The sequence below is a fragment of the Myotis nattereri genome (assembly GCF_964212035.1).
Source record: "Myotis nattereri genome assembly, chromosome: 11".
Classification (NCBI taxonomy): domain Eukaryota; kingdom Metazoa; phylum Chordata; class Mammalia; order Chiroptera; family Vespertilionidae; genus Myotis; species Myotis nattereri.
The window spans coordinates 19054725-19082654 of NC_138086.1; the positions used below are offsets into that span (position 1 = coordinate 19054725).

At 38.4% G+C, this 27930-nt stretch overlaps 1 protein-coding gene across 1 annotated transcript in view; it reads right to left on the reverse strand.

Moving 5' to 3' along the window:
- Positions 1 to 27930, reverse strand: part of GRM8 (glutamate metabotropic receptor 8) — a 742523-nt gene that overhangs the window by 80815 nt on the left and 633778 nt on the right. The gene's annotated exons all lie outside the window — the stretch shown is intronic.

Consider the following 27930-nt stretch of genomic DNA (forward strand, 5'->3'; position numbering starts at 1 on the left):
AACTTGATGAGTGGCATTAGTTTCCATTTACCTACTCAATGTTGACCAATCTGACATTCAGAGAAAGATTGATTGACCCAAACAGTTTTAAAGCTCTGAAAACAGCCCCATGGAAAGATGTTTTAGCTCTAATCACAGGTATAAATGCCAGAACCCCTCAAACACTGGCTTAAGGTAGAAACACACATATAAATGAGGATCCAAGTCTTTATACTATATTTTCAGACATTCAAACCACACTGTCAAGTTTGAAAAGAGATGGCAAAACTAGCTACTTTAATCTCTGACACTCCTCCTGTGTTTATGCTGATAATTCTATTAATATTTTCCATCCATTTAAGTTTGAAATACGTTTTTCCCAATCTTCCATTTCCACACTGTGAAGAACACCATGCTGAATGAGACAGCTGGGTGATAATGTTTTCCATTGAACAAGAGTAGTCTTATAAGGTGGCATAAAGCAGTGAAAGTGGTACAAATGAGGCAGTCCACATTTGTGCTTAGTATCTGCTTAAGGAACTTAAAGTTCCACTTTGCTCTTTTGGATTAAATCACAAAATATCTCTATTAAAATTAAAATGCTATTTTTAGGTGATTCGCCACCATGTGACCTCTTACCTTGAATTTGTTTACTAAAGGGTCTGGACCCAGTTCCAACATGTGTGAGGCGGAAGTCGGGAGTCTCCCACACCACCAAGCAATTCTGGGACACCAGCCTGGTATCCTCTGAGTCAGCTCAATTCTGACATTATCTACCTGGAAATAGCATCAGGTCCCTCAGGTTAAGGGCTCAGTCCCCAAGCTCAGTACTTGCAGAGGGATGCCAAATCTCCCCAAGGTGGGGTAGAGAATTCATAACTGTGTAATTTCAAACACCCTTTCTTTTTTCTTTTTAAATAATTTTTATTTCTTGAAGTATTACAAAGAGTATTACATATGTCTCCTTTCCGCCCCCCCTTGACATTTCCCTGGCCCCCACCCCCTAGTGTCTTGTGTCCATTGGTTATTCTTATATGCATGCATGTAAGTCCTTCGGTTGATCTCTTAACCCCCCCCCACAAACCCTCCCCAGGCTTCCCACTGTAATTTGACAGTCTGTTCAATGCTGCTCTGCCTCTGCATCTACCCCTGTTCATCAGTCTATACTGGTCCCCATTATCTGTCCCAACCTCACTGGGGCCATCCCAACCTCACTGGGGCCGTTTCGTCCAACACCCTTTCTTGAGAAAGTAGACATTGCTTCATGTGTCATAAGGGCACTCAAGACCATTCTATCTCCCTGTCTGTTACCACAGAGGAAAACAATCTATCTCAACCCTACTAATTGACTAGTGGGTTTTTAATGATTTAGAAAGTTATTATATTTCCTTATAGGATCCCAGTAGGAAAGAAAAAAGTTAAATTAGAAGCTTCTCTCAGAAATATTGAGAAAAATAAAATGCTCCATTTAGTGGCTAACATATTGATTTTATACCAGTGATGGCGAACCTTTTGAGCTCGGCATGTCAGCGTTTTGAAAAACCCTAACTTAACTCTGGTGCCGTGTCACATATAGAAATTTTTTGATATTTGCAACCATAGTAAAACAAAGATTTATATTTTTGATATTTATTTTATATATTTAAATGCCACTTAACAAAGAAAAATCAACCAAAAAAATGAGTTCGCGTGTCACATCTGACACGCGTGTCATAGGTTTGCCATCACTGTTTTATACTGTAAATGGACTCATATAAGATAATGAAATTTTTTTCTGAAGACTATGTTTTAGAGCTAATTATTAGAAAACCAAAATTGTATTTTGTTTGGGGCTTCTTAGATCTATAATGTTACTATAAAAAAAGGCAGCAAAAATGTGTTAGAAATATTAAACTTCAAGATTGGTAAAAATCTTAAAGGTCAGTCCTTTAGAAACAATGTTTTAGGCACTCTGCATTATCATTCTTATGCAAAATAGTTTTTGCAATGTACTTATCTTAAACATTCTGCAAGAAAAGCATCAGCGTTCAAATCCAATGACCTCCTCTCAATTCATCCCTTTTTTGAAACACTCCTTTCTTGACATCTTGAAACACTATGACTATCGTTTCTCTCCAACTGTCATGAATGCTGGTTCCCTCTCTTCTGTTTGGTTCCCTTAATTCTGACAATGGTTCTATCCATAATGTTTTCTGACATATCTTTCTCTATCACACATATCTCCCATTCCCTGGCTTCAATCATCATTGCTCTACTTCAATCCTGCTTTCATTACTTGACAACTAGGACAACATTTCTGATGAACTGCTAATCAGACAAAACCAAATTACGAGCAACAAAGCTCATCATATATATATATATATATATATATATATATATATATATATATATATATATATGTGTGTGTGTGTGTGTGTGTGTGTGTGTGTTCATTATCTGGCCTAAGGAATTTTCTTCTTGATATCTCTAATTTTGTTCAATTGGGTTTCATATCTAGCCTCAGTCATTATATTTTTACTTTGATCCATCCATTGCTTTGTCCAGCTTTACTGAAGTAATTTCTCATAATGCCATTTTTTGACCACCATCAAGGGTTTGCAATTGGCTGTCCTTTCTCTTCTAATTCATCTTGCACATATAAATCAGGACCAGATAAAAATATTATAAATATATTTTATTTGTTTCCTCCCCTGATAAAAAATTGCAAAGACTTCTCACGGATAAAGAGGAAAAATAAAAATTGGTAACCTGACTTTAAGCCCTCAAACCCTCGGTCTCAATCTGCCTCTTGAATTGTATATAAAATGCTCATTCAGGAATTATATGCCACACTCAGTTTTTGTAATCATATTTCTAAAATATATATTTTGGCTTTCTTTCTCTATTTACTCCTGTTTTGCCTCTGCCTAAAATACCATATTTCCATTTTGGGCTATAAAAACACTGCTATTTAGTTTCTTATGCAAGGAGCTTAGACATTTCCACTCCATCTTAATTTACAAGCTGAACAGACTGAGAAATCAACACTGCTTCAAAGATCCCAACCAGAGGTGACAACACAGTGCATACTGCTGCCCCCAAGACTGGAGAGTCAAAAAGGTGAATAGCATGAGTCACTACTTACAATGGCCAGAGACTCTTCAGCAGGAACGACCTAGTGAACCAGCGCTGGGGTAAGAAAACCTGAACTCTAATTGCTAGAGGCTCAGTGTGGACAACTCTTAAGAGGTAAACTCCAGTGGGACTCAATCATAGGTAATCCCATAATTTTGTGAGATTTATTTGCAGGAGCTCAACGTTGTTCTCACAGTGAATTTGAGAAAAATCTCATGCTTCCAGCAGGGGGAGAGAAAAAGGAACCATTTTGAAATATGCGAGATCACTCTGCTCTTTTTGAAAAGCCTGCCCAAAGGGAAACTAGTTAACGAGCTGAACCTGCTGGAGTATTATCAGACATTAACTGACCTAGGGAAGGGAAATACCCAACCCCAGCCCACTCTAGCCAACTTTTCTTTCCAACTGAGGGGAAAGAAAAGACAGAAACACTTGTAAAGTTCATAGTCCAGACCGAGGCATCAGCTCATTAAAGGACTGAGACCTAACCGAGAACTATACAACATTTCTCCTCCTCTAACACTTTACCACCACAATATAAAGGCCTATTTACAGCAGTTCCTCTAACCCAACACATCTTGTAAACCTATCAGGAAAAAGTTGCCAGGCATACCAAAACAAACAAACAAACAAATAAACACACACACACACACACACACACACACACACAACTTATAGAAACAGAGCAAGCATCAGAACCAGACATGGCAGGGATGTTGAAATGATCAGACGGGGAATTTAAAACAACCGTGATTAATATGCTAAGAGTGTTCTAATAATGAAAGAAGACAGTATTCAACAACAAATGGACAATGTAAGCATAGAGATGGAAATCTTAAGAAGGGACTAAATATACTAGAGATGAAAAAATGTATAACAGAAATGAAGAATATGTTTGATGGACTTGAAGGCTGAACATGACTGAGGAAAAATTGCTGAGTTTAAGGATACCATTATGCATATGAAAAACAAAGACAACAAACACTGATAAAAACATAATAGAATACCCAAGGATGTTTGGACAACTATAAAAAATGTACCATATGCATATGAGAATATTGTAAGAGGCCTCTGGAACATCAAGCATAACACCATGCACATCATAGGAGTACCAGAAGGAGAAGAAAGAGAGCAAGGACTTGAAACTAACTCTATATGAAGAAATAATGCCTGCAAATTTCCCTATCCTGATAAAGGAAATAGACATACAAGTCCAGAAAGCACAGAGTCCAAAACAAGATGAACCCAAAGAGGCTCAAATCCAAGACACATTGTAACCAAAATGCCAAAGGTTAAAGGCAAAGAGGAGATCTTAAAAGCAGCAAAAGAAAAATAGTTAACTACGATGGAGCTCCCATAAGACTGTCAGCTGATGTCTCAACAGAAACTTTGCAGGCCAGAGGGATTGGCAAGAAATATTCAAAGTAATGAAAAACAAGAACTTACAACCAAGCTTATTCTATCTAGCGAGGCTATTATTTAAAATAAAAGGAGAGATAAAGAGCTTTTCAGACAAGAAAAAGCTATAGCTCTTCACTACCAAACCAGTATTACAAGAAGTGGCAAAAACTCTTCTTTAAGAAGAAAGAATAAAATATAAAAAAATAGGAATAATTGCCTGGCCAGTGTGGCTCTGTGGTTGAGCATCAACCTATGAACCAGAAGGTCATGGTTTAATTCCATGTCAGGGCATATGCCCAGGTTGTGGGTTTGATCCCCAGTGTGGGGCATGCAGTAGGCAAGCTGATCAATGATTCTCTCATCATTAATGTTTCTATTTCTCTTTCCCTCTCCTTTCTTCTCTGAAATCAGTAGAAGCATATTGAAAAATAGAAATAATAAAATTGCAATAAATATATATCAATAATTATTTTACATGTAAGTAGGTTAAATGCTCCAATAAAAAGACATGAAGTGTCTGAGTGGCTAAAAACAAGGCCCATACATATGCTGCCTACAAGAGACCCACTTTAAATCAAAAGACCCACACAGACTAAAAGTAAAGAGATGGAATAAAGATATTTCATGCAAATGGAAATGGAAGAAAGCTGGTGGACACTGAATTATTCACAGATTTAACATGTGTTGCAGCATATCTCTAGTAGTAACCAGAGTTTTACTGTTTTTTCTAGAAGCATTTATTTTAAAAGCTAATGAGTTGTTTGGTTTTTTAAATAATTTATGCTTTTTCTAAATAGGTTGTTTAACTTATTTAGATACAATGGTCCTTGTGTCATTGTTATTAAATGCTCAGCACGCTTCTTAGGTTTGTAGATGTAATATTATAGCCCAGTGTTTGGCAGTAGCTGGTTGCCATATGCTGCTCCCCTGGAATGCTGAACGGGCAGCAGCATTGCCCTGGAGTCAGGAGGCATTCCTGAGGGATTGGTTTTAATCTGAGTAAGTATAGGTGCATGTTATAATTTTGAGGGGTAGTAGCCTATTCAAAGGTCCTTGGCATTTACAACTGATAATCTGCTTCTGTTAGGGCCTTAAAAGTCTTAAAAATTCCAGTGCATTAAGTGCACAGCACATGTGATCATAGTCCAGGAGTCTGTAATGGCTGACATAAAGCTTTTAAAAACACCTGTGTGCTTCATGTCACAAAACAAAGTAGCAAAACTGCAAAGCCTCCTGCCTTAAAATCACTCCCTTTGTTGAAGGTTTTGAGGAGAAAGAGTGGAAGTTAAGGTTTCACAAATGCTTAGACACGGCAGCCACCCAGTGTTCTGGAGACATTAATCACTGCAGCTTTCCCTCAGCTCTTTTCTCTCAGCTGTTAGGTCTTTGGGGCGAAGCAGAAGCCCCTGACTCCATTAGGGCAAAGGCTTTGGTTTTACACTTTCCACCTGATTATAAGTTTTTAAGATGGTTCTTTTTCATACTCAATTTTTTTGGCCTCTTCACTGTTCTCTAAACACAATGTCATTACATTCCATCAAAGAATGAATAAAGAAATGTACCTTAATTTTAAAAAAATAAGATATACTACCTTTGAAGTGGCATTGTGTTATTTGAAAATGGACTTAGATTAGTTGTAAATGTGCATTTCAAACTCTTAGGGAAATCACTGAAAAAAGTAAAAATAGAATGATAATAATATGCCAAGAAAGGAGAGAAAATGGAATTATAAAATGCTCAATTGAAACCACAAAGGCAGGAAAAGAGTGGAAGACAAAAATAGGAACAAAGTACAGGGCAACTAACAGAAAGCAGTAACAGATACGGTATATATTAATCCAACTATAACAATTATCACTTTGAATATCAATGCTATAATACATCAATTAAAAGATAGCCATTGTCAGTGGATTAAAAAATAAGAGCCAACTATGTATTGTCTACAAGAAACCTAATCCTATCTAATAAAAGAGAAACATGGTAATTAGCGTACTTCTGCTACCCGTCCCATTGGCTAATCAGGGTGATATGCAAATTAACTGCCAGCCAAGATGGCGACCGGCAGCCAGGCAGCTTGAAACTAACATGAGGCTTGCTTGCTTCAGTGACAGAGGAAAGCAACATTCCCCGCCTGCCTTGCCGGGCTCTGAGCTTGCAGTTTGAAACATAGTTACAAATATAGAAGCTAAACAAAACCCCAGAAACCTGCTTTCAGCGAGCCGGGATCTCAGAGCTGGAGTTGATACAGGGTTTTGATTATAGAACCCAAACAAACCAGATACCTGCTTTCAGCAGCAGATGCCTCAGAGCTGGAGTCAGAGCTAAAGCTGGCCCAAAATAAAAAGAAAAAGAAAAAAAGGAGCAGTTGGGCGCTTCAGTCACCCGCCAGCCTGAAAACAGCCCTCAGCCCCTCACCCAGACTGGCCAGGCACAACAGTGGGGAACCCCACCCTGAAGGGTGTGTGACCAACTGCAAACAGCCATCATCCCCTCACCCAGGCTGGCCAGGCACCTCAGTGGGAACCCCAACCCTGAAGGGTGTGTGACCAGCTGCAAACAGCCATAATCCCCTCATCCAGGCTGGCCAGGCACCCCAGTGGGGACCCCCACCCTGATCCAGGACACCCTTCAGGGCAAACCAGCCGGCCCCCACTCATGCACCAGGCCTCTATCCTATATAGTAAAAGGGTAATATGCTTCCCAGCACCAGGATCAGCGAAGCCGCGAGGCCTCCTGGCACCAGGATCAGCATGACAGGGGGCAGCGCCCAAACCCCCTGATCGCCTTTCAGCTCTGTGTGTGACAGGGGACGGGTCCACAACTTCCCTATCCGCCTTGCTCTGTTCATGACAGGGGAATGCGCCCAAACCCCCTGATCAGCCCTGCTCTGTGCCTGATAGGGGGGAGCTCCCCAACCCCCTGATCGCCCTGTGGCTCTGTGTGTGACAGGGTGCGGAGTCCCAACCTCCTGATTGGCCCTGCTCTAATGTGACAAGGTGTGGTGCCCCAACCCCCCAACCCCCACGGGCCCTGCTCTGTGTGTGACAGGGTAGAGCCATAACCTCCCCATCGGCCCTGCCCTGAGTGTGAGAGTGGTGGTGCCCCAACCCCCTGATTGGCCCTGCTCTGTGGGTGATAGAGGGCAGCGCCCCTACCTTCTGATCTGCCCTGCTCTGTGTGTGACAGGGGGTGGTGCCCCAAATCCCCTATCGGCCCTACTCTGTGAGTGACAGGGCGGAGCTCCCCAACCCCCTGATTGACCCTGCTCTGTGGTTGGCAGGGTAAGGAGCCCCAACCCCCTGATTGGCCCTGCTCTGTGCGTGACAGGGGGTGGCACCGCAACCTCCCCATCGACCCTGCCTTGAGTGTGGCAGGGGGCGGTGCCCCAACCCCCCAATAGGCCCTACCCTGAGCATCACTGAGGGTGGCATCGCAACCTCCCGATCACCGATCACCCTGCTCTGTGCATGACAGGGGGCGGCGCCCCAACTCCCCAATCGGCCCTGCTCTGAGCCTGACCAGGGCCTGCACCTAGGGATTGGGCCTGCCCTCTGCCACCCAGGAGCAGGCCTAAGCCAGCAGGTCGTTATCTCCCGAGGGGTCCCAGACTGGGAGAGGGCACAGGCCAGGCTGAGGGACCCCCCCCTTCTCCCCCCCGAGTGCACAAATTTTTGTGCACCAGGCCTCTAGTTTAAATATAAAGACACATGAAATGAAAAGTAAAAGGATGGAGAAAAATATGCCATACTAACACTAATTAAAAATATAAAGAAAGCAGGAGGAGCTATATTAATTTCAAACGAGCATACTTCAAAACAAAGAAAATTTTCAGGGATGAAGGGGCCATTTCTCCAAGAAGACATAAGGATTCTTAATGGTGTATGAAACTAACAACAAAGTGTAAAACTATGTGAGGCAGAAACTGATAGAACTGCAAGGAGAAATAGATGAATCCACCATCATAGTTGGAGATTTCAACAACTCACTATTGGAGATGGACAGATCCAGCAGATAGAAAATCACTAAGGACATAGTTGAACTCAATGACACCATAAATTAACTGGTTGTAATGGAGCTCTATAGACTATTTTATGGAACATGGGGAGAATACACAATATTCTCAGGTCACATGTAACATTTGTGACCCACATTCTGGGCCACAAATACACTTTAACAATTTTAAAAGAATAGAAAATAGATAATGTCTGCTATCAGATCACAATGGAATTAAACTAGAAATCAATAACAGAGAGACAACTGGAAAATCCTAAAATGCATGAATATTAAGCAACAGACTTCTAAATAACATATGGGTAAAGAAAGAAATCTCAAGAAAAATTAAATAATATTTTGAAATAAATGAATGAAAACACAGGTTACCAAAATTGGTGGCATGCAACAAAAACAGTGCTTATAGGAAAATTTATAGCATATTTAAAAATAAGAAAGAGCTAAAATTAACTATCTAGATTCCATCTTAGGTAATTAGAAAAAAAAAAGGAATTATGTGGTATACAAAACAAAAAGCAGCAAATAAATAAACCAACTCAGATACAGACAACAGAATGGTGATTACTAGAGAGAAAGGTTGGTTTGGGAAAGATGAAGAGGATAAATGAAATCATATATATGGTGATGGAAGGAGACTAAAATTTGGGTGGTGAGCACACAATGAAGTATACAGATGTTGCATTAGAGAGTATACATGAAGCTTATGTAAGGTTACTAACCAATGTTACCCCAATAAATTTAATTAAAATAACCAAAAATTAACATTAAATTAAAATTCAAAGGATCAGATTAAATTAAAAAGAAGAAAAGCAATGGTAAGAATTAAAATACAAATTAATAAAGTTGAAAACAGGAAATCAACAGAGAAAATCAATAAAATCAAAGGTTGATTCTTTAAAAAGATAATTAAAATTTATAAGGTTTTAGCCAGGCTAATTAAGGAAAAAAAGAGTGGGGACATAAATGACTATCAGTAATGAAAGAGGGACATCACTACAGATTCCCTGAACATTAAAAGGATAATAAAGGGATACCATGAACAATTTTAGGCTCACCCATTTGATAACCCATATGAAATGGATTGATTCTCTAAAAGACATAATGTGACAATAGTCATACTCAAAGAAAGAGACAACTTGAACAGGACTACATGTATTATAGAAATTGAATCAATAATTGATAACTTTCCAAAACAGAAAGCACCAGTCCTAGATGGCTTTACAATAAATTCTACAAAACATTTCAGGAATAATCTATTTTCGAGTACAGAAGCAGAGAGAATACTTCTTAACTCATTCTATGAAATCACAATTACTCTAATACCAAAACCAAACAACACATTACAAGAAAACTACAGACCAATATCTGTCTTGAACATATATGCAAAAATCCTCAATACGATATCAACCAAAAGACTCCCAAATCACCAACACAATATTAAAGAAGAACAAAGTTGGAGGACTGACACTATCTGACTTCAAGACTTAATATAATGCTACAGTAGTAATTAAGATAGTGTAGAACAGACAAAGATTAATGGAACAGAATAAGAGATCAGAAATAGACCCACATAAATTTAATCAGCTGATGGTTAACAAAGGAGCAAAGGCAACACAATGGAGCAAGTATAGTAATTTTCAAGAAATAGGGTTTAAACAATTGGACATCCACATGCAAAAAAAAAAAAATAATAACACAAAAAAAGAATCTAGACATAGAGCTTATACCCTTCACAAAACATTAACTTGAAGGGGTCATAGATTAGATGTAAAATACAAAACTATAAAACTCCTAAAATGGATAAGCTAGATTTCATGAAAATTTTTTTAAAATTATGCACTGTGAAAGACAATGTCAATAGAATAAAAAACAATCCATAGACTGTGAGGAAATATTTGCAAATGTTACATCTAATAAAGTACTATTACTCCAAATATACAAAGAACTCTTAAAACTCAATAAGTAAGCAAATAACCAAATTAAGAAATCGCCCAGAAAACTTAATGGACATTTCATCAAAGAAGATATAGAAAGGGCAAATATGTATATGAGAAATATGCTCCATATCACAAGTCATCATGCTAATGCAAATTAAAGCATGAATGAGATACCTCTATACACGTATTAGAATGGCCAAAATCTGGAATTTTAAGGACAGAAAATGCTGGTGAGGATGTAGAGCAATAGGAACTCTTATTCAATACGGATGGGACTGCAAAATGGTATAGCCACTTTGGAAGACAGTTTGCAGATTTCTTACAAAACTAAGTATATTCACACCATATGATCCAGCAATTGCACTACCTGGAATTTACCCAAAGGAGTTGAAAACTTATGTCCACATAGAAACCTGCAGAGGGATGTTTATAGCTACTTTTCCATAACTGCCATAATGAAGCCACAACCAAGATATCCCTCAGTTAAACAAACTGTTGTACATCCAGACAATGGAATATTATTTGGCATGAAAAAGGAATGAACTATGAAGTTGTAAAGAGATATGGAGGGAACTTAAATGAATATTACTAAGTGAAAGAAAGCGATCTGAAAGGCGACATAATTCCAACTATATGGCATTCTGGAAAAGGCAAAACTATGGAGACAACACAAAGATCAGTGGTTGCCAGGGGTTGGGAGGAGCACAGAGGATTTTTAGGGCAGTGAAAATACTCTGTATAATATTACAGCGGTCAATATATGTTATACATTTGTTCAAACTCATAGAATACGCACCAAGAGTGAAGTCTAAGGTAAACTATGGACTTTGAGTGACTATGACATGTCAATGTAGGGTTTATCAGTTGTAACAAGTGTTCCACCCGGTGGGGGTTTTGATAATGGCAGAGGCTATGCATGTGGAGGCTGGGGGTAAAAGGGAAATCTCTGTGTCACCCTTTCAATATGCTGTGAACCTAAAACTGCTCTAAAAAGTCTTTAAAAAAATATTATTCCTTTAAGACTGATTTCAAATGCCTCTTCCATTCACTTGAATTATAAGTGGTCCATCCCTTCTTTCGCCATATAAAATTCTGTTTATATTTCTACGTATTTTGTTTATTCATACAATGTTGTATAATGTATTTATGTATGTTATATAAATGTTTATGATAATTTCATTATGCTTATAAATTGCAGTTAACTCTTTCAGTGGCTTTTAATATCCTTTATGTCAGGACCTAGAAAAATATGTGCCTTAAATATGCCTTATATTTGGGATCGATTATGTGTTATTTAACCTTCCATTCCACAAAAAAATGAGCACCAACGAAATTGTAAATGTACAATATTAAAAAAATCTATTTATCTCCCAATTTTATTGGCATTAAGAAATAAAGGTATCTATATATATAAAACCCTAATAGACCAAACGGTGGAACAACTGAACAATCGGTCGTTACGACGTGTGCTGACCACCAGTGGGTGCGCAGAACATGGAGGGCATCGGCAGCAGGCGGCAGAGTGTGGGACATGAAGGGCATTGGCTGAGGCAGGATAGTGCAGCAGGTGAGTGGAGGTGCCAGACCAAAGCAGGGTGCCAGTCGCTGTCATTGGGGTGAGCCTCTGGTGATTACAGAAAATTCTTTGCTCCTGCATGCCATGGCCCTGCCGGGCCCTCGCAGCCCCGCTCACACCCGCTGCTGGCACTGGAGCCATAGTGCAGCTCGCACCCTCTGCCAGTGCCCAGCGCCAGCCCCAATCATTCAGCGCTGTCAGTGGGTGCAAGCAGTGGCTGCTGACCCTGATTGTCCCTCAGGGCTTCCCCACCTTCCCCTGCTCCTGAGGGGCGATCAGGGCAGCAGCTGCCGCTTGCACCCACTGACAACACCAGTCCCAATTGCTCCGTGCCATCAGAGGGTGCGAGCGGGGCCAGTGTCATCAGCATGTGGGAATGACAGCGGGAGTGGGGCTGCCAGCAGACAGGGGACCAGGGGCTGTGGCACGAGGGGCTGGGTGGGGGCACAGAGGATGGGGTGAGACCTGCCCCCATGTCCACCAAGCCTCACAGCCCACAGTTACTTGCAAGGTACAGGAATTCGTTCACTGGGCCCCTCGTAATTTAATAAAGCAAAAATGCTTGTGTACCAATACAAATTTTGAAACCTATGGACTTACTATTTATCATAAAAACTTTCCATGCTTAACTATCCAGTTAACCTCACCATTAAATGTAAAAGAAAATGCATAATGGCCACATTTCTGAGTACTTACTATATGTTAGTTTTTGTTCAAAGCATTTTAGCTGATTTGCATATATTCAAAAGTTGCTGTTGGTTTAATTTACATTTAAAGATGAAAATGTATCTGTTTTTATGTCATTATAATTTTCTAGTTTCCAATCATCCTACATAGCTTAAATCCCTCTTTTTACTGAGTATTTTTAAAATTTCTATCTTTAAATCAACATTGGGGTTTAGAACCTGATCAGGATTTAAACCTCTGTTTTTAAGTTACTAAATATATTTCTTTGAACTTCAGTTTCCCCATCTTTGAAAATAGGACACCGAAATCTTACTTCAAATGATCTTTTGAGGACTGAATGGATAAATCCATACAAAAGCCCTAGAACAGGGTAAGTCTAACAGGCACAGTGAGCAACATCATCAACTAACACCACCCTGCACCCCCACCTCTGACCGGGCACCTGCTTGCTCTGTTGGTCATGGTGGCTGCTGTTATTCCTCTTCCTAAAATACGTTTGACATCTACGTTACTTCCTGTTTGAGTGAGATCATTTATTTTCTATTTTCTACTCTAAAATAACTGTAATGAACAAATTTTTTTAAAAAATAAAGCCTCAAAAGCTCTATTCTCTGTATAAAATGTATTCCAGAAAACGTATAGATTTGGTATATTATTGTTATAATGTCATTACTGTATGTTTGACATATTCTGTGTGCTGTTTTCTTTTTGTTGATGTCAATTAAATAAGCTCAATGATATATTCTACATTAGGTCAAATGACTTCTGTTATTCAGAGATATCTGTACACCTGTTGGTGACACAGCTTTAAAAATATCTTTTTTGTCCTTTCAAAATATAGAATATTAAAATGTCAGCTTTACTACTTTGTGTTCCCTGACACAATATTTTCTTTGACCAAAAGAAATTCTGAAAAGTGAATTTGTCATGAGTGAATCTCAATGAAATATTTTGCTTTCACATGGATTAGAATGTGTCTCCCAAAATATGACATTAACTCTAATACATCCAGTCCAGCCTGGCAATCTGAATTCAGCTCAGATATTAAGCTCTTAGAGGTTAACCCAGTTGTATTGATTAGAATATGAAATAAGACTCCATTACATTCCAGCACACAAGTTTGTCTTACTATCTCCAGAGGTTTGTTAGGTGATAATGTTAGTGAAATTGCACACATTTAACTATGGATATAGCTGGAAAGCAAATCAATGACAGTTTATCAGTCAAAATATAAGAGTACACACAAAGTCAAGATAAAAGCTGAGTGCATTTCGAAAATGCCAATGGTAGGTCAGTTGATTGCCCTCCCACCCCACCCCCAATTTCAAAGCTTATCTTCCACATGCACATGTATAATCATTTATCAGTTTTATACTTCTAGAAGCATATCATAGATCAAATATTCTCTCAAATGAATAAGATTTAAAATGAGTTGAAACAAATAGAGCTCTCTAAGAATGTTTAAGTTTTTGTTTCAGTTTGAGAGAATAGAAAGTTGCATTCTTGTAATCACTGAAGGTATGCGTGTAGACATAAGAATATCAAACAATTTGTAGATTAAAATTAAAATATGTAAAATTAAATTTTGGAGAAACCACCAAAAAATAAATCAAATAAAAAGCGGCATGGGAGAAAAGAACAAAAAAAACCCACACAAAACATATTAGCATAATATAAGCAAGAAATAGTTTTCTTCTTTTAAGAGGAAATCAGAATAGAAGGCATAATTAATTAATTTTACTATATAAGTCTTTAGAAGCAGTCTTTTATTTGTTTCTTTTCTGCTTTTTCCCTTTTCCTCTTTATTATTATATGTCTTATTTTCTAAGGTACTATATTATATAACTATGTTTGAAAACTTTAAGAACATCACGTGGTTAATATTTGACATCCTTAAAGAATTCTTTATATCTTGTTTAAGGAATAATAGAATAGATGCAAGAAAAAAATATTTGTGGACATAGATGACTTATTTTTAGAAGAGCATCATAGAAATGAAGAATACTTTGCCTATAACTCAAAATGAAGGGGTGAGAGCAATTAGAATTAATTATGACCCCATAACTCAAGAAAACACCTACAAACTAAACAAATACAAAGAACATTAAATTATTTAGAACAGAAACACCAATAGAACAAAACAGATGCAATTTATCTTTTTAAAAGATTCATGGAAAGCTTAACCTGGCCCATGTGAATAGAGCCAAGTAAGGTACAATTTATAACCTAATCCCATGACACTGTGTCAAGTTGCAAACAGGTATCCATAGCTAGATGTGAAGAAGTGAAATATGCAGAGAGTGAAAGGAGCTTCAGATGAATTGCTAAAACCAAGAGACTATCTTCATAGCTGGATTAAGAGCAAGGCAGAATCCAGCGGGGTCTGGCTAGGTTTACCTTAGCTCACTACTACCAGTTTATGCAGGCCTGGAAACAGGTATGAGCCAGAATCCCCGCCCTGTCACACATAGAACACACTATAGGATTATATCCATTAATTAAGAGGAATGAATAATTATCACAAACACCAACAATGACTACACTTGCTGATTTCATATTATTGTCAATTTTTCAAATGATCAATTTATTGTTTATAATATTTTTTTCTAGTTATTATAATTATAATTAATTTTTATATTATGTTGAAGGAAAATAATTTATTCTGAGAGTTTCTGATATTTGACACTTTCGATCATTAAATGAAGACCCTACTAGCATTTTGTTACTGCTCTTCAGCTTTTATAGTTTTATTTTGTTTTTATATTTGGTGTTTCTTTATTTGTATACCTGCAAATGCCCAGATACTTTATTCCTCCTGGAGTAAAATAAGGGTGAACTGTAAATGCTCTCAGAATGAATTCCACTTTGAACACTAGGTTTGAGTATTCTCTGCTTAAAATTTGCTAATGCCATGAAAAGCAATTTGATTTGCTGTAAAAGGACATGCTAAGGAAAAGTCCTATCTCACAATACTAAACTAACATACAATGGCTCTGACTATAAAGAACCAAACTAATCCAGTTGGAAATTAAACATACTCTCATCTCCAAAATGCTAAAAACAAACAAACACATGAACAAAAAACACAGAGAAACAAATAGCTTTTGTTCAGCCAATGTGGCTCAGTGGTTGAGTGTCAACCTATAAACCAGGAGGTCAGTTTGATTCCCAGTCACAGCACGTGCCCAGATTGCAGGCTCGATCTCCAGTAAGGGGCTAATGATTCTCTCTCATCATTGATGCATCTCTCTCTCTCCCTTCCTCTCTGAAGTCAATAAAAATATATTTTTTAAAAAAACAGCTTTCTTTCCATTAGTTCCACAAATAAGAGATTATTGGGGACTTAGATACATAGAATTGGAGAAATATCCCTCTTTGCTAAAATTACTTGAGTGCAAGATAAAGCACTTGGTATCCATGAAATAAAATTCCTCATGAGAGCAGATGCATGTTTGAATAATTTCAGTTCTCAAAGTGAGGGCAGTGGTTAAAAACAAAGCATTTTCTGTGGTTTTCAGATTGGCACCTCTTTTGTAAAGCTGCAGAATGGGGCTCAGGATGACAATGAGCTAGAGTTACAATGGAGAAGCAGTCTTCTTTTTTAAAAAGTACCTGCTTTGATAACTTTTAGTTAGAAACCTTTCCTCACTTTCAGAAGGAACCTCCAGTCTTAGAAACATCAATCATGGTTGAGACTATTAAAAAAGAGATACAAAGAAAAGACTCTAAACATAATGTGTGGGGGGTTTTTTTGTTCCCAAAATTCATTTTGCCTCTAAAGAGAGTGTTCGTTCCATTGCATTGTCCTTGGTGTTTTGCTCTAATCAGCTATAAATGGCAAGGCTCTTCATTGCTATCTTTAGTTTACTTAGAATCCATGAACAGACGTGAACAAATATGCTTCTAACCATACGTATTTTTGAAGAGAGGGGTTAGAGGACAGCACGAAGAAGAAATACAAAGGAAAAGATATAATAGAGCCCTGGGTGGCCGCGCCTGGATCTTCTGGGACATTGACTGGAGCACTGTTTCCCGACAGACAGTAGGTCTCAGCAGTCCTCCTCATTAGGACATTTTAAAAAAGAAAACTGAAATCTTAACACAGAGCCAAGGCAGCCGCATTAGGGTGAGACTGGGCAGTGCTCAGGATCTGGTGCCACAAGGATAACAAATATATAGAAAACCCAGCACTCACATCTGACAAACCCAGGCTCAAATGTCCTGTTGCCACCTCTGTGGAGAGGGCCTGGAGCTAAAGGAAGGCACTGTTATATGCATTTGCCAGAGCAAACCATGGTATGTAAGTGGCATGAGTAATGAGCACAAGGCAGTGGGCTGCAGACACCTGGAAAGGCAAAAGGAGTCCAGCGCTGATCTTGAAGGAAATGTCAGCTACTAGGAATTTCAACACCAGTTGAAGAGTTTCAACTTTAACAAGACCGAAACCCCATCTCAGCTGCTGTCATACTGGCTAACTCTTGAATGGATCAAATCCTCTTGTGCCTCAATACCATTTGAGTTCCTTCTACAATGCTACTTAATGTCTTAACTTATAATGAGACAAATGAGGGAGGAAATGTGTTTGGAATCAGAAGAAAAAATAAAAGCTCAATTGGTTTGGTGAATTCTTCCAACTGTACAGGAATATTTGAGGATAAATTGGGACTTTCAGGGCCCCATGTGGTATGAATGTAAAGCAGTATTTTAATTGGGAACGGAAAATGTCAACTTTTTTTTTCTGTTATGCAGGCTCAGTGTAAGAGTAGTGACGACTTCAATGCTTCTGAAAGTGACATGTGCCTCCATTTGCAACTGGATATATTATATTTTCTCTTTGAAATTCTCTTCAATCAGTCTCCAGCCTTGAATAGCAGCACTCCTTATTGTGTCAACAGACATGATCCTTTTATGATCTGAGAAAGTTGGAGCGACAAATGCATTGCCACTTGAAATTTAACCCACACATAGAGAGCTGCATTGTCAGAGGGCGAGGCTAATCTGTACAACATTTATATCCCGTGCTGCCTTTGCTCCACTTTTAAAGGCATGACTGAACTTTTTCAGATGAGAGGGCATAAAAAGGTTGGGCAGTGAAGTTTTCAAACACATATAATATTTTTTATTTCTCTTTATTGTGCAAAATATTTCAGATGTCTCTTTTTTTTTTTTTTGGTTTTTTTCCATTGACCCCCTCTATCCTGAACCTGACCTTCTCAGGCCTTTACCACTCTATTGTCTGTGTCCATGGGCTGTGCATATAAGACCATATAAGTTTTGCTCTACATTAGTGATTATATAAGTCATTAATTTTTAATAAGAAGTCAAGTTAGTAGCAAGGCTTCTAATTATAATGAATTGTTAATATTTAACCTGGGTTAAACAATCCCAAAATAACATTGATCTAGTTAATGGAATGCTAGAGAGAAATAGAGAAAAATTATATAAAAATTATTGTATTCTTGCTTCATAATTTTAGAAATTTTAGAAATATGCTTACATCTTGAGGTTTCAAACAGCTGGCAAGTGCTTTTAGTCAGCCTTCCATTGTGACTTATAAATGAGCCAATAAGTAAGTGGAAATTCTGCATAGAGATTATATGTCTATCAAAATAGAAAAGAATACAATGCTAAAACAAATAAAACCACAGATAAGATTTCCTTGTGAAAATAAGTCATTTTTGGATAAGAAACACAGCATGATGAGTAGTTAAATCTTATATAAAAAATAGATTGCTTTATATAACAGGTTTCTTCAAGGAGACCAAAAACAGTATCAAGAAGTATTGCAGCCCTGGCCGGTTTGGCTCGGTGGATAGAGCGTCGGCCTGCGGACTGAGGGGTCCCGGGTTCAATTCTGGTCAGGGGCACATGCCTGGGTGCTGGACTCGATCCCAGTACAGGGTGGGCAGGAGGCAGCCAATCAATGATTCTCTCTCATCACTGATGTTTCTATCTCTCTCTCCCTCTTCCTTCCTCTCTGAAATCAATAAAAATACTTTTAAAAAAGAAGTATTGCAAACATTCTATAAGTACCATTTTAAAGTATTAGTATTTCAGTTTTGAAGATAGTACTTAACAATTCTGGGATTGACAACATTTAAGAATAGGATGAGGATAGCACTATTAGTCAATGAAGATGTATCAAATACATATTGACCAAGTTTGTTAAATAGGAATTTTAATAAACTTTACCAATGACTGACAATCCTGTTTTAATCTAATTATTATAGTGGTCTACGACATAATATGAGCTTCCCCATGTTCTCTCCTTAATGTTAGCCAACTTTTCCTCCCTGTGATAGACTCACTACATGATCTGACCCTACCAGCTGTCCACACACTTGAAGAGATTTCATTATTTCACCTGGTCCACCATAATAACTATTATTGCCACCTTCCATCTTGTACCTCCTTATAAAAAAAATTACAAAACAAAAACTAATTCAGGATGCTATATCATATTATTGCCAAAATGATAATATGTTCTGATCAACTAAACATCTAGTCTATAGAGTCTCCCTCATCAAATCATGCATTTTCTTTCATTGTTTTTTAAAGTGAGTGTGTGATCCTTCTTATTTACAACTGCATAGTATACCATTGTGTAAAGAAAGATCTCTTACCTTTGAGACAGCATGAAGGGACCTGGAGAGTATTATGCTAACTGAAATAAGCCCGTCAGAGAAAGACAAATATCACATGATCTCACTTGTATGTGGAATATAATGAATAAAATAAGCTGATGAACAAAATAGATCCAGAGACATAGAAACATGCAACAGACTGATGGAAAAGGAGGCAGGAAGAGATCAACCAAAGAATTTGTATGCATAACCCGTGGTCACAGGCAATAGTGTGGTGAAGGCCTGAGGAAGGCACAGGAGGGGGGTGGAAGGGATCCCAATCATTAATGTGTTTTCTGTTGACAAATATTATAAAAGTGTACAATGTTTTCCCTCATTTCAGTTAACAATATATATAATAAAGTTTTAAAATGCCGATCAAGTTAAAAATATAAATGAAACAATTCTTCCATAGAATTTTTATAACATTACAATTAAATTTTAAAAAGAGTGAAGCTAGACCCTATGTTGTGGCTTCAGTATTATGGCAATTATTTGTAGCTCTTTAATCAACGGGAAATCATGACAAAGAGGTTTGGATCTAGCTAGGATAAGACAGCAAAGCAAATCACTATCAAGATTGATAATATTAAAATGGAACCCAAGAAGTAAGAGCAGCCCTGGAAGGTGTGGCTCAGATGGTTGGGTGTAGTCCCGTGCTCTGAAAGGTTGTTGGTTTGATTCCTGGGCAGGGCACAAGTTGATCCTTGGTAGAGCGCATGCAGAAGGCGGCCAATCCATATTCTTCTCTTACATCAATGTTTTTTCTCTCTCTCCCTCTCCCTTCCTTTCTCTCTAAAAAAATCACTAAAAATATTTTTTTAAAATAATAACAGAAAGCAGTAAGAGCAAAACAAGATATATAATCCCTGGAAATAAACCAGAGAAGAACAATACCTCTGCAAATTAGCTGCTAAACAGCAATGGTTGAGCCCCATAGTCATGATGCTTCAAAATTCCACTGTACAATACTTCTTTAAGTTATTCTTTTTAAATTTCTGCCCCAAAGTTTAACTTCTCCAAATGAACACACAAAAGACTCACAAGAATCCAATAAGGAAAATTGTCTCTTTTCTCAAAGCAGTGGGCCATCTAAATACAGAGTAGTTTCATAATCTAGTTTTGTTTTGTGTTTTACATAATGTAGCCAATGTTTCTCTAATTTGCTCCCTACAATCACGCTGGCAAATGTGCCAAGTAACTATTGTTTGCAAAGATTTCCAACTTGGGTATTTAACAATGGGGACAGGCTCCACGTAACAAAATTTTTGTACTCCCAAGGTACACTGAACTTCCTCAAAAAGAGACCAAAATGCTGAGAATTTTATTTTTAATTTTATTCTGCCAACAGAAGAAACACTTTGCATTCTGATCAGAACTGCCAGTCAAACACTGACAGACCAGCACTTCCCAGGCAGTGTTAATGTGTTGTCACTAGCATTTGAATGGAGCCAGGTGAGAGCTCTGTGGGAGGAGGCTCTCCTTAGCTGGCTTCTGTCAGGTTGGCTGTGATGATGAAGCAAGGCCAGGTGGTTGCTCCCAGGAAGGTGAGGGAAAGTGCGTCTTCTCCTGCCCCCTCTGATAACATGCACTGTCCAAAATGCAGCCCCATCCATTCAGAAAGGAAAATGTATCCTATTATCAACTGCAAAGTGTTAGGACTCTATGCTGAAGGCCAGAGAGGCAAATTACAGCCACCCAAGTCAACCCCAGATCTGCCAGCTTTTCATATCTAAACGATATCAATCTTAAAAATGATACATTTTTGAATTCCAATCCTTAAAATTGCTTAAAATTGCATCAGGGTTCCAAGAAAAACTTACTTCCATAAGATAAAACGTTCTCTCTACAGTCACATGAAATGTGAGTTTATTGCTTATTCACTTGGATTTCATAACCAGAACATCCTGACTTTCCTCATAACCTTTCCCAGGCCCTGGGTTCCATCACCTTTTTCCAATCTCCTTGTTTCCTAAAGTTAACTTGATATTTTCTTTTGGTTTCTATTGGTATGTTTCCCCACAAGCCACCTGTTTTTCATCTTATTTCTTCTCAATCAGGACTTTGCCACATGCACATGCCTCCTTTCTACATCACATATTCATATTTTCTGACCTTTGGTCATTTTATAATTGATTTTGGTTCACCTGCACTCCCCCACTGGGAGACAGTATAGAATAGAGTTGGATGAGAAATCCTTGCATCCCTGAGTGAAATATGAATCCTAGACATCTGTCAGAAAGGATATTTCTTAACTTATAACTTAAGGGGATAAAGCAGTAAGCCACTTCAGTTGCAATAGCCAACTTCATTGTATAAATATAAAATACACTAGAAATTAGACATTCAAAATATCTCCTATACTCCTAGTAAGCAGCCCACCCTTCTAGTCAAGGACTAGAAGTCTCTAAAGACATTTTTATAAGCGGTAACAATGAATAATTTAGTTTAACACTATTACTATTTATTGGAAGATTGAACAGCTCTTGAGAAACACCTTCCTTTATGTGAATGCCACTGAAGCTAAATTATAAAACTACTAAAACTTCAAGAGCATTCTCTGACATTCTCCCCAAACCCCTTATCCATAAGAGTCACCATGACAACACACCTTCTCCTTACCCCATCCCAGGAAAACAAGACATGTGAAAGAGCAAAAATGAAATCCAGAACTCTTTCTGGAAAGTAGGTGTCCAGATAATTCACATCTTCATTCAAAAATATCCCAATGAAATCTTGCCTTAAGAACAGATGTTCAGAATAAGGAAGTCTTAACCCAGAACTTAAATAATGTTTACAGACTAATAATAATGTAAAAGCAGCCCACCCACTGTCAAGGACTAGAAGTTTGTTCGTTTTCTATTTTTAAAGTCAACTATGGGACAATAAAAGGGAAGATGTAGACAGAATGCCCATGTTAAAAACATAATCATGTAAAAGTGAAAGTCTGACTCCAAAAAAAGGATTATATTATATACATAGGAAGAAAGAGCACACCAAAGTATATGTGTTTGAATATATTTTTCTTATAAAACAGGTAGTTGAAATATATGTCTTAAGATATATGTTCAAAGGTCAGAAGCAGAAATCAAGGCCTAAGTATATTTTTACCATGGTCACAAAATTTAGCAGAAGAAAAAAAATAGAATCCTGATACAATACCATAGAAAATAAACACTGGGAGGAGTAGAGAGTTAAGGATAGCAAAGGTGAACTAAGTCTTTATCTTTCTTATTATAATACCAGTAAATAGCTTGATAAATGAAGAATTCTAGATATAAAAAGTAGTGCCTGGAGTTCACACCAAAAACAAGCCTCATATAAACAACCAAAAGAGATTGCCTTTCTACACTGCATCCAAGGGTCTGGAGAGGTGGGACCAGATCTTCTTTCTTTACATTTCAAGCAGTTTTCTAAAGTAAAAACTTCACAACAAATTAAAAAGTAAAACTTAAAACACCATTTTAAATGACACCACCACCATCACCAGTTAACCTGGGGACTAAATTATTATTTCTGGGTTCCGTGATGCTGTCCAATGTGCTAACACTGAACAGCAGCTGTTGGTTTAACAAATGAATCATTACATCAAAAACATTGCTATTCTTACTGGCAGGACATTAAACTCCACACCATCGCTGGAGATAAGCAAATTCCCTGACGTTAGCAGGAACATAATAGCTCTTTACCAGATATCCATAGAGAGTTCATGACTGAGCGAAGACACTGAGCAGTCAAGTAAATCTGAGCATAGACTGAAGGGATATTAGAAAAGGAGGCAATGAGTTTGAAGATCCTCACGTTCATCATGAACATATTCTGAAGTTGGATGTCAAACTGCCTTTTCTTAGGAACTAAGGACTTTCCCACCTATCCTCTAGTCAACAGTAAAGCTATAACTGTAGGGCTGGCCTTTGTTTGAAATCTTAACTGCCTGGATCTCCAGATGTTTTTTTCAGCTCTGTTTTCACATTGCCATTTTTCTACAACGTTGAGTTTTTAAGTGCTTTATCATCTGAAACCCCCCAAGGCAACTTGAGTCCAATTTCTTTCATTTTCTTTTTTAATTTGTCTTTAATTAGAAACTCACAAAGTGAAGTACACTATTTAAAAAAAAAATACACACACACACAAAACAGGCTTCCTTTTTTTGGACTACTTTGTAGACTGTCCCTGAGACTATAGCTATTGTCTGAGGCTATTGACTGACTTGGCTGTTAAGACATGGAATTGGCACTTCCTGTGCAGAGGGTCCCTGATGAATACGGACTCTATTAGGCAAGGATAGCATAACATGACTCACAGTCTTCTGTCAACCCTATTGAATTCCAAGCTCTATCTCAGAGCTGGCTCACTTGCTTTCAACTTAAATTCTCTGGTGGTTCTTCTCCCCCAGTTAGCTTTGAGCTACCATATATTATAAATAAAACCCGCTACTCGACCCATGAGTGTTGCCTTCAATCCTGAGTTAAAAAAGAAAATAATAACTGAACTCTCATAATTGAACAACCAGATGTCAATGTGGGACTCAATAACATTATATTGGTTTACAAACAACATACTTTTTGACTTTGTAAGCCTATCATACTCCCACATTTATGAGGCACCAACCCTTTTACGGTAACATTCTATGACCTAAGGTACTATTATAAGTTTTACTTTCTTTCCTTGTCTTTATGCCTCTCTTACTCTGGAAAGATAATTTCCAAGTGGAATTTTAGGTCTTGTACCCAAATATATTTCTTTTACCACCCAATTATTAGCACCCCAGTCCCAGGCCTCCATGCACTCTTCTCCCAGAGTGATGAATTATAAGAAACATGTTGGAGGCAAGTGGAGGCAGCCACTGTGTCATATAAGTAGCTTGAATCTTGATCAAGTGCTGTGGCTGAATAGCCGTGAGTAAACTATTTCTATTTTCTGAGCCTTGGTTTCCTCATTGAAAATACGCTTAATGTTTGTAAAGCCATTTGAGTCCAGTGTTATATAATATTTAAAAACGAAATTCCCACTAAATTTTGAAAATTTGTTCGACTATTTATAGATGTCACTCACAAATACCAGGGGAAGACTCAATTCACAGGACAGATCAAAATTTATGAAAAGTCATCTTTCCCTGTCGTTTGACGTCTCTAGTACTTGCAATTGTCTTCCTTCTTTTAAAACTCTGCAGAAATGCCTCTAAAATCAGCCCACACTGTTATCTGTCTCTTTTTATCACCTCTCACCTTTTGGATATTTTCATTTTCTATTCCAAAAACTCAGTGAGGATTCTAACCTCACAGAACCAGGGTAGAAATTCCCTTCAATATAAGTGCATAGTAGACACTTCTTTCCTTAGTATCAAGGACTAATTACAGATAAACTTGCACTCCTAGCCTCCATCACCACCGGGCTCCTCTTTCTAGGCCCCTGAGGCATCTTCTTCAGAAGCACAGGTTGTGCAGTCTTTGAATCCAGGAAAACACCCTAAAGCCAAATCCTGCAGTCACTGACCCATGGCCTCCAGGCTGAACATAGCTGTTCTATTTCAGGAGGAAACCCTCTTCATAGCTCCAGGCCTATTTTCTTTCTGTCCTTGGTCTTAAATTCCTGGTATCACTGTTGGTTTCCAAGTGTATCTCCTTAGAGTAGAGTCTCCGTCAGTGGAATAGGGCTTTAAGTCATAAATCAATTCCGGCTTCGGTGCCACGCCTTTTTTCCTCCATTCTGATTAGTTTCTTGGTTCTTAAGATAGCCTATATCTCAGGACACAAGATTAAAAAGCTAATTTCCAATCGGCAGTTATCTAAGAGAACTCCCTGGGCTGTCCTAATTCATTCAATACTAAATTTTTTAAAAAGTAATCCATACAGTAATGCAATGCCAGATAGTAGATTATCACCCTGGAACACTATTTTAACCTTGGAGAAGTAGTTTTCTTCCAGCTTTGGTGAAGTGTTCCCAGGATAAACACAGATAACTAGTCATCTGGAAATTTCTGTGAATTTTCAGCACTGTAAAACAATGTAATTTCACTCTAATCTAAGATCTAGGTAATGCTTTACACCAAACACACAAAAAAACCCTCCTAGGTCTGCCACTTTACATTCCAACACAGAAAACTCAGCTGGCTCAAGGCACTATAGCATCGTGTCTACATACCCAAAAAAGATAATATGGAAGCAACTTAAATATTCACTACAGTTTCCCTGTAATTCCAAAAGATGAATCTCTATGTAACCCGTCTAATCAAGCACGGCGTCTTATAGGCCTTTTGCATCTCTCTTCAGCACGCTTTCTCCCTGATCTGGAAGGGAGGAAGGTCTCTCGATCTCAAGCATTCTCCCTTTCTCTGTTTATCTGTCTCTCTTTCTCTCTGTGTATATGTATCTTTCACATTTAGATCTGGAAGGCTTTTTCTTTCCTCTTCCTTACTCTCAAAAGCTCTTACCAAACCAGTCCATTCCTTTCTCTATTCTCCTCCCTTATAACTACTAGATATATTCATTTCCTTCTCTGATCTTCTTGTGTAAATCAGCCAAGCATATGTCAGTGATTCCTGAATACCCCTCATGCATAGACCTGACTATGGACAGCAGAGATCTTTCTCCTCAAAAAGGTCAGAGTGAAAAATTCTTAATAGTCTTATATTCATATGGTTCCTATTATAGAAACAGCAATGTCATCCTAGGGGGATGACTTGAAGCTAAACAAAATGACATATCTACACAAACTCCTGACATAGGTTTTTAAGAATTGTTGTTTAAAAAAATGAAAAATAGTAACATGGGAAGCAGGATGCAGTTTGGCCAGAATCCTGTATCCCTTTGAAGCAGCCCCTCAGTCTCCCTCTCCATCCCCACTTAGCATCCTGAAGAAAGAAGGGAACTAGAAAAAAGAGGATAAAGAGCGGCAGAAAAATGATTAGTGGTTTGACTGAGGACTGAGCAACTGTGTGGAGAGGAACACAGCCTGGCTTAGTGTGTCTGCTGCTTCATCAGCCGAGCTGCGCCTCTGCCAGGTGGCGAGGAGGGCAGAGGCAGCCACAGCGCCCCACACCAGCTGCTCGGCTTCCTTCCACTCACCCCTGGGGGAGTCTGGGCAGTTAGGGCAGCCACCAGGGAGCAGCAGCAGATGGCGACCATGCTCCGAGGTGTACATACTCTTGAATGGTGAGGGCTCCCGTCACAAAAAAAAGCAGCTATCTTCTATATGCCAATAAATATAACCTACTAAAAGGCTGCAAGATGGCACATTCATGGAAAATTAGCATTTTTGAGTTTGGTCTTTAATTTAGTTCTTTAATTTTAGCAGTCTTTTATTTTATACTAGAGGCCTGGTGCACAAAATTCATGCACGGAGAGAAGGGTTCCTTCAGCCCAGCCTGCACCCAATCCAATTGGGGACCCCTCGGGGGATGTCCAACTGCCAGTTTAGGCCTGATCCCTGTGATCAGGTCTAAACTGGCCGTCGGACACCCCTCTCACAATCTGGGACCGATGGCTCCAAACCCTTCACCTGCCTGCCTGCCTGATCAACCTTAACTGCCTCTGCCTGCCTGATCGCCCCTAACTGCCCTACCCTGCTGGCCTGATCTCACTCCCAACTGTCTTCCCCTGCAGACCTGATCTCACCCCCAACTGCCCTCCTCTCCCAGTCAATTTGGTTCTGATTGGTCAGTTTCTATGCCAGTCAGCGTCTCTGGGCCTATCAACAGGATCTGATCAGAAAAGCAGGCCTGATCCACAGCCCCCTAGGCAGTCAGTGCTGGGTCGGGGGCTCAGAGGTACAGCAACCCAGCACTGACTTCTGGCCTGGTCAAGCCTTTGATTGTAAAGGTCATTACAACTCTGGCTCTTTATTATATAAATATCAGATACAGGAAAACTATTAAACTTAGAGAAAAGAGTTTTGAGAAACATATTTTCTCTCCCCATCTGGCATTACCCTTATGAAGTAGAGAAGAAATGATCACGTGACAAACCTACAAGGGAATATTTTAGCTTCAACTATATTTACTGAGCACCCATTCTGTGTGCCAATTATAATACGAGCATTTTCCATGGGCATCATCTTATGTTAGGTAGGTATAAAAAGTTCTTAGATTCTAAGTAAGGGGGAAATATTCTGCCTCTCACACACATAAACACACAGAGAAACAAAAATCAGAGAAAACAATTGAATATTAGTTTAGTTCTGTTGAAATGCATGCAAGTTCAATTATGACTAAATTCATATTTATCTCAAAATATGTCAAAAAGTCTCTTGCTGTCTCATCTACTTAAGCTCTACTTCCTCCTGCTTTTTCATTTATAACCATTTACCAACATCCTCTTGATTCTGTTTCTTCAGCGTTCCTGAAAATATGCACACAGGTGTCGAATACATATGCAGGTGAATTTCATCTGTTTCCACCAGCTAAGTGAACTTAATAAGAATCTTACTGTTAATCTGTTTTTCTTCTATAAAATGGCCATTCTATAGCCATCTAACTCACAGTATTATGATCAAGATTCAATGAGTTAATAATGTCAAATTAATTTAGGTGGAAAAAAATTCAACTTAGGGAACATTTATTAAAGGGAGTTTCAAAAAAACATTAATTCCACAGCAATGTGAT